This window comes from Lagenorhynchus albirostris, chromosome 1 (genome assembly GCF_949774975.1).
Source record: "Lagenorhynchus albirostris chromosome 1, mLagAlb1.1, whole genome shotgun sequence".
Lineage (NCBI taxonomy): Eukaryota > Metazoa > Chordata > Mammalia > Artiodactyla > Delphinidae > Lagenorhynchus > Lagenorhynchus albirostris.
The window spans coordinates 70,853,528-70,865,566 of NC_083095.1; the positions used below are offsets into that span (position 1 = coordinate 70,853,528).

Consider the following 12,039-nt stretch of genomic DNA (forward strand, 5'->3'; position numbering starts at 1 on the left):
AGTCTCAAAAACTACAAAACAGCCACTACCATCTTCATTTCCTGGTCATGTATAGCCAACACATTGCATATTTATAACAAAGTACAGACACTATTTGCTATGTCTGAAGAATGTGATGTCAAAAAAATTAACATTAAGTTAACAATGTATAAGTCAAAAGCAACTTTTCAATAAGAAGTATAGCTAAAGAACTTAATTACATCAGGATACCAGACGATGCTGTCAGCTCCCTGGTTTGATCCACCCAGAATAGGAAGCCAAAAACAAGAAAGGAAAACTGGAAACACTTACCTGCATGCTCCAACCTTGGCTGATGACTTTAAACATTTCCAAAGAAGAACTCTCATGTCTTCCCAGCATCAGAGCTTCTAAAGGAAGGAGGAGGATTTCTGGATAGGGGACAAGGAGAATACGTGCTTTGTTAAGGACACAAAAGTAACCTCCAGACCAAGAATCAATAAAAACAGAACAAATGAGACAGGAGAATCAAAGGTTAAATGAAGATTTAACTGTTTTCATTTGCAATTGCCTTTTCGGATAGTCTATAACCAGAGTGATTGCTTTCTCTATCATGTAGCTTACAGTGAATTGAAGACCATTATCTTACAGTGTTTTATATGTATAAATAAAATACCTAAATTGTTTCCCAATCAAGTTGATCTGAATAACCTGTGAAGTTATTGTAACACAGATTCCATAACCACATCCAAAATTTACTAAATCAGAATATCCAGAGATGACAACTAGTTGATAATGATGAAAATAATAACGTCAACAATAATGAGAAGAAGAATAATAAACTTTGAGTATGATTTCTGTGATCAGCCAGGTTTGAAAATCACCAGGCACCATTACGAAAGATAAAACACACACAAATCATAAAGTGCATGTATCTAAAAAATGTAACTTGAAATCTGAAATGTGTAAATTAAGGGTATAGAGAGAAGTCGTTTCTGTAATATATGGCCAGTTGGCAGCAATACTGCATAAGAACCTAAGCTTATTAAAATAGTCTTCCACTGGCTGGGTTCATTGCTTCCCTTTTTATTCAGTTCACACAGACAGTCCATGAAATTTAAGACAATGTACACAGTATGGTAGTTTCTTGCATTAGCTTTCAAATCTCTTTAAAACCAAGGACCAATAAAAAATTTCACCTTTGTACATGACAAATATTAGAAAAAGCTTAAAATAAATAATTTTTAAATCTCTATTTCACTAGATTAGTTTTCCTATTGCTGCATAATAAATTAGCATAAATTTAGCAGCTTAAAAGACATAAATTTATTATCCCACAGTGTCTGTGAATCAGGAATCTAGGCATATCTTAACTGGGTCCTCTGGAAGAATGCTGTTAATGTAATGAGCAAGGCTGTGTTCTCATGTGGAGAACAGACTAGGGAAAATTCTGCTTCCAGAGTCACTTGAATTGATAGAGGACTTCATTTTTTTGTGATTACAGACTAAGGGAACTGACTTCTTGCTCCCTGTTGGCTGGAAGGTGCCTTCAGCTCCTAGAGGCCTCCCTCAGTTCCTTGTGAACTGGGCCTCCCAAAATGGTTGTTTACTTCTTCAAAAGCAGCAAGGGAGTCTTACATAACATAATCATGGGAGTGACATCTCATTACCTTTCCAACATTTTATTGATTAAAAGAAAGCCACAGGATGAGTTATGACTCAGTTTTTCTGGATCTAGTTGACATAACAGAGATTATATTTTGGAAGGAAAGAAAATATTTATTGAGACAATTTTGTACTCTGCTAAGCACTATATTTGCATATAGTATTTCTTATGGCATTCCTATAAAATAGGTACTACCAGTGCTATTTTCTGATAACGACTCAGTTATTTTCCTTGTGTGACACAAGTAGCAAGTGTTAGAGCATGAATTTTAACCAAAGACTTCCTCTAATCAAAGCTTTTCTCTTTCCATTCTACTACATTATTATATCGGCAGGCTAGAGGCTGTAAAATGGTTTCATTTGCTCATCACTTTGAATAAGATGCTATATGTTAAAAGGGCAGAAGTGAAAAGAAAGGGATGTGAAGACAATAGAAGCATTATTAAATCAAGATACAAATCAAAATCTTATGTAATCAAAATCTTACATAAGATTTCACAATGAATAGTTAACTCTCTTTGTACTATTTTTAATTACTTAATTGCAAATATACTGCTTTGATACTGAAGACATTCCTTAGAAATGAGCCTTGTGGATCATGTAGCTCAATTTCTAAATCTGGGTTTTCTAAGGAACAGCTAAGAATTTACAGCTTTCTCCAAATGGACCTTTCTTTGACAGTTAAACAGTAATAAAATCAACTTAGAAGTTTCAATTTTTTTTCATAATTGGCAACAGAAATTTCTACATTTTAGATTAATTGCTAAGAATTTTCATTTCCCGTAGGTGGCAGCATAAACTTCAATAGAATATTCACTATTAGCAATAGTTCAGATCTTCTATCATAATGGCAGCAACGTACTACTTTGAAGGTTTTCTGATTTCATTGAGTCCATTTTTTTAATCTATTTAAATGCTTAAAGAAGGAAATGAGTAATTTATTTTGTTAAAGTACAATAGTAAGTAAAATTTTAATTGTGTCATTTTTTGAGAAAGCTTTAGCCTTATCATTTAACAATCAATAAATGAAAATAAAAAACTAGGATTAAAATAAAAAATTAATAATTGTTTTAACTGGTATGTTTGGTTGGTCAATATACTACTGTCAGAATTGATAACATAAGGTAATACTATAATGATAAATGAATTCTCTTATCATATATGGAACTCTCGTCTTTCTATATGTATAAGAATGCATGTATGTGTAATATTGTATGCAATATTTTCTGATTGAATTAGCTTTCTCAAACCCTATATATTTTAAAAGTTTGTTCATTTCTTTGAATTATCAAAGCAGTCAGAGAAAGGGTTCACATTTGCATTTTAAGGAATGCCAAAGATTCAATCAACTGTAAGCTGATTTTTACATACTCTTTGAAACAGTGGAAAAATTTTCACTATCCCAAGTATAACATTTAAATTCAACTTAAATTCTAAAAAAAGAAAAAAAGACTTCAGTTGCAGTTAACCTTAGTTTAATATTCAATTGCAAAGATGTTTTACCTTAAAATGTCTCTAAATTTGTTTCCAATTTTTTTTTTTTTTTTTGTAGATCTCCTTTCTTCTACCTTTTGTATTACATTAGCTCTTGAGAATCCACTGTATTCTGGAGAAATGGCATATTTCAGAGAAAGCATCCTGTATTTTAAGACGGGGATATTTGAACATATTTGCCTACCTTTAGTATTCTGCTTTATGTTTTAAAGGCATGGTAGAAGTTCAACACTCAAATATCTGCTTTTTATAACCTATATCCTAGGATATGTTCCACAACAATGAGGTATATTGTTGACAAAGAATTAAATGTAATAATCAAGCAATTAACCAAGAGCATTTGCAGCACTACATAAAAAGACAAATTAAGAAGACTACCATGGTATCCAGAAGCCATCTGTTAACCAATGTCAAATTGATGATAAAGAAAATTGAGTTCCCTTGGCAGTTAGTTTTTCTCCAGCTGCATGCAGCTATAAAAGAGCCATCAAAGAAAAATCTGCATTTGTTGTTAATTCAGAAATGCAGTAGAAAGGCATTGAGAAATGCCTCTAGTGACAACTTTTTATTCTGAAAGTTGATGCTAGGATTCTCGGAAAAGTTATACATTGGACCGTCGATCAGCATTTAAGACCATCTTGATATGGTGAAAAGATAATCAGTACAATTCTCATATGTGTATGCAAACACACAAATACAATAAAAATATGTTTAAAGCATGAAATGAGTGAATCACTTCTAGAGTAATCAACCGTAAAGGTTACTTGATAATTTATATATGCACCCCATTCATTATTGCACATATCCTAATGTGAACTTCACTTTAAGGAAAGCCTCATGATAGAGCAGTACTAGAAAATAATCATGATAAATTTGGATTATTACTCAGCCCTGATAAAGACTAATGTGAAAGACATAAATAAGGTGCCCTCAGAATAATTATAATACTAATGCTCAATGGAAACTTGAAGAAGTTAACATAATGCCTTGAAAGAGGTTGGGATCTGGAGTCAGGCAAAAGTGATTCTTCAAATTCACACTTCACCCCTTATTGGTTATATGACCTTGGGCATATTATTTAATCTGTTCTAGTGTGTGTATAAAAATGAGAATGATAATAACCTTGCAGGGATGTTGAAAGGATAAAATGAATTAATGTGTGTCAAAACTTATTTCTGTCAAATAAGCATTAAATGTCTTATCAATGGATTACTGAAGCAATACTAATTGCTAAGGACTTTAAGCTTATTGTGGAAAGGTCACTGGGCTGAAGATCAGGAAATCTAGCTAATTCTTCCAGCTGTGCCATAAATTAGCTGTGTGACCCTGTACAAATCATTTAAGTTCTCTGGACCACAGTTTACACTTTCCTAAATTGAGGTTGGGATAGGCATGGAATTAAAATGCCCCTATTAATTCTAAAATCCTATAATTCCAAGTACTTGAGTTGGATTTCAAAAATAAATGCAGAATATAAAATCACAAATTTGTAGAGCATTCAAATGATTACAATCATTTGCATGTGTGTTTATTACTGATTTTCTTTTGAAAGAAAAATAGTGGGAAAAGTCAGCTTTTATAGTCCACTTAAGATTTAAATTTCTTACATATGTTTTTATTAAAATGCATTTAATTTCAAGTAAACATGTGTTTAAATGAGTCACTAAAGCTGGCTAATTGAACCACATTAACCCAGAATTGTATTTGACTTTTCTTGTACTAGAAGCTTGGAATTTTCAAGTTGAAGAAGAGAAAAAATAACTACTTATTCATTCTCTATTTTATGGCTGAAGAAACAAAACAAATAAAGAGACATAACTTTAAGTGAGAGCAACGTGGTTCTAGAACCTAAGTCTATTGACTCCTAGACAAGCTTTTTTTCACATATTTCACTATTTTTACTTTTATTTTTAAGTCTTGAAAATGCATTCTCTCTCAGCCACTTTCTCTGTTCCCAATACCATATCTGACATTGTTAACTTTGACTGAAATTACCACATTTAGTTTACTAGCGCAGTGTTGAACAAGCACCTCACATTGGATGATATCAAAATACAAATATGTTTAGTCTCCCACTACCAGTTTAAAATGCATGTAGAGAGAGAGGCTTCCCTCCTACCATTGTATTAATAATTCGGTAACCCTCATCATTTTTTAGTTCATTCCTCAGTCTCAGACATTCAACGTTTCAGGTTATAGTACAGTTTCAACTCAGAAATATTAAGTCTCACTTCAAAATTGTAATCAATATTTGCATCTTCATTGAAATATAAGACTCTTCTCCTTTTAGGTATGGTTAGCTTCTGCTTCCATTAATTAGCTGCTGTACTGAACTTAAAAGATCAGTGAATTTAGAAGTAACTTTTAAAAAGCTAAAGAGCAGAATTATTTCTATTTGGCATTAGTTACTGCTAATGCAGTAGCAAGTTTAAACTAAGTTTAAATTACAGAAAAAACATGAAGACACAGTAGTATTTTGCATATAGAAAACAAATAAAGAGAAACAATTAAAAGTATGTTACCAAACCAGGTTGGTTTCGTTCCGTGCACAGCAAGCCAAAACAGTGAGACACCGAGGTTTACAGCGAAGAGAGAATTTCTCCGCAAGGCCAAGCAGAGGAGAACTACTGTCAAATTTGCCTTCCTAAAGGTAAGGAGCTCAGGGTATTTATGGATAACAAATAAAGAAGCAGGGTGGTCTGAGGCGTGGGGAAAGGTGCAGTAATCGTTCTGCACACAGACATAACCAAGCTACAGGTCTCTGCACGTTCAAAAGGTCACTGAGCATGCCCAGTTGTAGGGTCAGTGGGTCTGTCCCGTCTTAACCAACTCAGCTTCAACTAGACACAGCTGACTCCAAGTTTCTGGAAAACAACTCGGGCAAACGTCTTATTGTTTAGGCTACTTGCCTCTTGGAGCACAGGCAAGTCTTAAAATGACCTTGATTACTGAAAGGCAGATGAAATGGATTCGACTAATTATTATGCAGGGTTTCAAGTAAAACACTGATCTTTGACAAAGGAGGAAACACAGTACAACAGAGAAAATACCATCTTTTTAACTAATGGTGCTAGAACAAGTAGATATCCACATGACTAAAGATGAATCCAGACACAGACTTTACACCTTTCACAACATAGATCTAAATGTAAAACACAAAACTATAAATCTCCTAGAAGATAAGGTAGGAGAAAATGGGTTTAGTGATGACATTTCAGATACAACATCTAAAGCATGATCAGTAAAATAAATAATTGATAAGTTGGACTTAATTAAAATAAAAAATCTTCTGTGAGAGACACTATGAAGTAATGAGAAGTTAAGCCACAGACTGGGAGAAAATATTTGCAAAAAATAAATTTGATAAAGGACTGTTATTCTGAACATATAAAGAACTCTTAAAACTCAACCTTTAGAAAACAATCTGATTAAAAAATGGGTCAAAGACCTTAACAGACATCTTACCGAAGAAGACACACAAATGAGGAGTATATGAAAATATGTTCAACATCATATGTCATCAGAGAAATGCAAGTTAAAACAACAGTGAGATACCACCACACACCTTTTAGGATGACAAAAATCCAAAACACTAACAACACCAATTGCAGGAGAGGATATAGTGCAACAGGAAGTCTCATTCACTGATGGTGAGAATGCATATTGTGGAGTCATTTTGGAAGACAGTTTGGCAGTTTCTTGCAAAACTAGACATACACTTACTATATGATCCAGCAATCACACCCCTTGGTATTTATACAAATGAGTTGAAAAGTTACATCCACACAATAATCTGCACATAGATGTTTATGTTAGCTTTATTCGTCATTGCCAAAAACTGGAAGCAACCAAAATGTCCTTCAGTAGGTGAATCGATAAATAAACTATGGTATATCTTGACAATGGAATAATATTCAGTGCTAAAAATAAATGAGCTATCAAGCCATAAAAATACACGGAGAAATCTTAAATGCATATTACTCCATGAAAGACGCCAATCTAAAAAGGTTACATACTGTATGATTCCAAAAATACATCTTGAAAAGGCAAAACTATGGAGACAGTAGAAGGATCAGTGGTTTCCAGGAATTAGGGGAGAGGGAGGGATAAATAGGCAGAACACATAGAATTTTTAGAAAGAGAAACTGTTTTGTATGATACTGTAACAGTGGATACATGTAATTATACATTTGTTAATACTCTTAGAATGTACAACCCCAAGAGTGGACTCTAATATAAACTATGGACTTTGGAAAACAATGATTTGTCAATGTAGTTCATCAGTTGTAACAAATGTACCACTTTGGTGGAGAATAGCCATAGTGGGGAAGGGGGATTGGAGGGGGCAGAAAGTGTATGGGAACTCTCTGTACTTTCCACTCAATTTTGATGTAAATAGAAAACTGCTCTAAAAATTAAAGTCTATTTTTAAAAGATAAAGCAGAAGAATCTAACTTGATACATTTAAAAAAAGTGATTTCACAGAGAAATTGAAATTTCTGTAAGGTAATCACATAAACAGTTAGCTTTGGGCATATTCAGTTGGAGGTGAGAGTAAGTTTTTGATTAATTTTTAAAATAGATGCATATCCTCTTGCAAAGTGAATTACACTACAAAAGGGAGGGAGAACAAAAACAAAGATAAGGCACTGACTGTAATTCATGTAAGGCTATCAATCTCAGGTCTGTTTTAAACAACCTCTAAAGATAAATGATCACTAACCAAAATATACACAATTACATCAAGATCACTCAAACAAATGTGTTTTTTTACAGAATATGAACCAAAATATATCTACTTCACATTCATCAGCTAAATTAGATATGACTATTTCATAATTACTAAGCAAAATATATTGTATAGAAAAAAAGAGTGTGAAGGTACCATAAATGGTTAGAGGCAAAATGTGTTATTAAAGCTGGGAAGATTCAACCTTAGGATGTCAACTCTCAGACTAGATTTAATAAACCATATTTATCCTTTAGAAGCCAATGTAATGGTCAATTAGTAAAGTACTGCAAAGTAGAATATGTATATACCATTGAAACTTTAACAACATGGGTTTGAATGGCATCAATCCACTTGTATGTGGATTTTTTCCAACAGTAAATACTAGATCACAATCAGCAGTTGGTTGAATCCTTAGATGTGAAACTGTACATAAGGAGTGACCATGGATATGGAGGACTAATTACGTTATACCTGGACTTTCAATGCACAAGTCAGTGTCTCTAACCCCTGCATTGTTCAAGGGTCAACAGTACTTCCATGCGTATCAGTATATGCCTCTATAATAGGATTTATCACCATATAGTCAAACACTTTACTTAAATATACATATATCGTCCTGTGGAAAAATATGACACAGTGGCTGTCATATAGTCAACTCTCAAATACATGAATATATTGAGCTATAGGAGAGAGTAAGGATAAGTATACTGTTTTCTCCACGTATTCCCTGAGCCAGTCACTTCATACCTTGAAAATAGTATTCTGCTGAATTCCATTATTTATGACATGTCTTCCTATCAATCGTTTCCTTTGACCACACAATTCATAAATGGCACCAACAAGTTAAATTCAGGTATGTATATATGTATATATATATATATATATATATATATATATATCCAAAGCATTTGAACTTTCATTATACCACATACCTGGGAATTATATAGTTTCACTACCTCTTCTTACCTGTATGGAACTTGAGAATAAGAAACAGTAAGTGGCATGACCTGGGTAAAAGGCAGACCTTAATTTAGTGTTCATTTGGCACAAAGAAAGAAAGGATTATAGTTCAGTCTTTATTCTTTTTGTGTTCTGTATATATTAAAGAATCCTAACTAATAATATCTGGCTAAGCAAATGGCTGCAAACCTCTAAGACATTTGAGGTTAACAGTCAGTAGGAAAGGGAAAAAAATGACCAGTGTGCCAAAGAGCCTCCAGTAAACAACTGAAATAAATAAGTTGCCATGACAAGATTTAGGAAAAACTGTTCCTTGGGAATTCTAGAAGCCAAAAAAGACTGTAGCCTTGATGTTACTCATAGGGAAACAGTGAAATTATTATTCCATTGTCCGTAAGGTATTTACTGCATAGGTCATCCCTGTCTGAGGTAGGTACTGATGATGCGTGCTATAAATACAAACTGGTCACTCTGACATGGGAAGTGAACAAGTTTAAGGGACAATGTTCTGTTTGTTGATTTATTATAGAGAATGAAGAGATCCTGATACAACAGACCAGATTATACATGAAAGGCTAAAAAGAATATTCTTATTAAAAGAAAAAGAAAGTTACAGATTTTACATAATCTTGGGCCTTATTTGCTCCTTTAGCAGACATGATAGAGAAATTTTTATATGCGTAAAATAAACATTAAAGAGTTTCAAACCAATGCCCAACCATGGTTATTTTAATAAGTGAAACTAACCAATAATAGCCAGACTTGAAATTACTTGCAGATTAAGATACAGACAAGGAAATATTGCCACCATAAAAAGGAAGAAATAGGGCTGAAGCTCAACCATCTGGTACCTAATGTGATTCCTGTATCTGTGCAGGAAGAGAAAATTGAAGCATGTTTAGGTGTGGATATCAATGGAGACCAAGAATTTGTCATAAATCAAAGACAGCATGTTGACTGGGTACATCTAGAACAGTGCCCCCAAATGGGGTCTCTACATTTTGCTCTCTTCTCATGTAATTTCTGCTTTGGCAACTAAGATATGTGCATAAAATCAGGGCACCAATCTTGCCGGGCTGTAGCTAGCCATTTCAAACTGGAGTTTACAATAAAAATCTGTTAAGTTATTGACAAACAGAAACACAAGTCATAGAAAAAAGAAATAAAAGTAGCTCTACACAACCAGTACCAGGTTCAGGCCCATCTTAGGGAGAATCTAGAACTTCTGAAGTTACATCATGTCATCCAAGGCACAAAATCAGAAGCTGGAATGAGTTTTTATGTTACAGAATAAGTCAACAAGTATTTAAAAAGTCAGGAAAACAAAAGGCATATCTTAGCTTTTTTCAGTACAAGAAAAAGAAAGCATCAAGTTACTGAATATTCTCCAAATGAACATTACACTCAAAAGAGCAAAACAAAATGAAAAATAGACAATTCCAAGATAAAGAATAACACAGTAAAAGATCACCTTGGTGCTTAGTTTACAGATCTATGTCACGGTTAGTTATATAACTAACTGAAAAAGAAAAAAAAGTATCATTGCAGAATCATCGAGAATCATTCTTCACTATATTTTGGGTCTAATGAAAAATAGAAAATGTACAAAACAGACAAATATTACCCTAGCACTTTAAGTTCTTTTTAGTTTAATCACTTTTATGTATATATAATACACGTAATTTCTCCCAATGGAAAAAAATTTTTTTTAAAGTGGTGGAAAGATTCAAGGGCATGCCTTTTGTCACAATATATATTTTAAAAAATATCTTTTTCTTTCTCTGCAGATAGTGAGTTCCTATTTACAGAAATGGCTAAGAAAAAAATATCTGAGATTTCAGAGACAGTTTGCAGTATCTGAGAGGTTGGAGTAGATGAACTCTAAGGTACTTTCCAAATTTTACTACCACCACTGCTAAGAAACGTCATTGTCATTGTCATCCTTAGTATCATAAGGAAGCATGATACTTATATGCCATGTCCATGTTAAATATTAATTTTTATAAATTTAGGCAGAAAACTCAAATGGGATGCTTTGTTCCAGTCTCAGAATAGGCTCTCTAGCATAAGGTAATTTTGAATGCCTCAATTCTCTGCTTCTTTTATTCTTGTCTAATTACATATCTGTTAAGCAAATAAATCTAGGTTTAAAGTGAATATAAATGATGGCACAACGATGATGCAATCATATCACCCTTAATGTTTATCCTTGATAACTTGGGATTTTTAGGGTATCACATGGTTTAGCAAGCCATATGTTTGTCATCTATTTTAATTAATAAAGTAATACATAGGAATTTTTTTATAAGAAAGAGCAAATGTTCTAAAAGAGTATCTCCTTTTAATCTCTCTCCAGCTACCCAAAGAAACACCACTAACATCAGCACCTCCACAATAATTGCATCCCTTGCAAATGAAGGGTTATAGTATTATGGTAGGAGGAGACTGAATTAGGAGAAGATTGGAGAAATTTGGCTTATAAAAACTGCAAATAATTTCCTTCTGAGATACGTTCAAATGGGAACCCACATGACCAGCAGAGTTTTTTAATATTGTGCATGACAGCAGTCTCCTTATTTTTGAATTAAAAAACCACAGTCAAGACATTTGGTTACTATTACATAAATCCTTTTATAAAGTATAAACATTAGTGTGTTATAAAATTATTTTCTTAAATGTAAAAGGTACACAAAAAGCACTTAATAAATATTTTTGAAAGAACAGATGAGATTACTTCTTACTTGTTCACTAAAAGAGCATACATAGAGCTCCGTTAGGAGCTTCTGGGAAGATGGCGGAAGAGTAAGACGCGGAGATCACCTTCCTCCCCACAGATACACCAGAAATACATCTACACGTGGAACAACTCCTACAGAACACCTACTGAACGCCGGCAGAAGACCTCAGACTTCCAAAAGGCAAGAAACCCCCCACGTACATGGGTAGGGCAAAAGAAAAAAGAATAAACAGAGACAAAAGGATAGGGACGGGGCCTGCACCAGTGGGAGGGAGCTGTGAAGGAGGAAATGTTTCCACACACTAGGAAGCCCCTTCGCGGGCAGAGACTGCGGGTGGCGGAGAGGGGAAGCTACGGTGCCGCGGAGGAGAGCGCAGCAACAGGGGTGCGGAGGGCAAAGCGGGGAGATTCCCGCACAGAGTATCAGGGCCGACCGGCACTCACCAGGCCGAGAAGCTTGTCTGCTCACCCGCCAGCGCGGGCGGGGCTGGGA

General features: G+C 34.1%; 1 long non-coding RNA gene across 1 annotated transcript in view; it reads right to left on the minus strand.

Moving 5' to 3' along the window:
- Positions 1-298: 298 nt before the first annotated feature.
- LOC132530637 (uncharacterized) overlaps positions 299-12,039 on the minus strand; it is a 114,663-nt gene continuing 102,922 nt past the window's right edge. The window contains exon 3 of the long non-coding RNA XR_009543841.1: positions 299-389. This is a non-coding gene — a long non-coding RNA (uncharacterized LOC132530637). The remainder of the gene's footprint in view (positions 390-12,039) is intronic.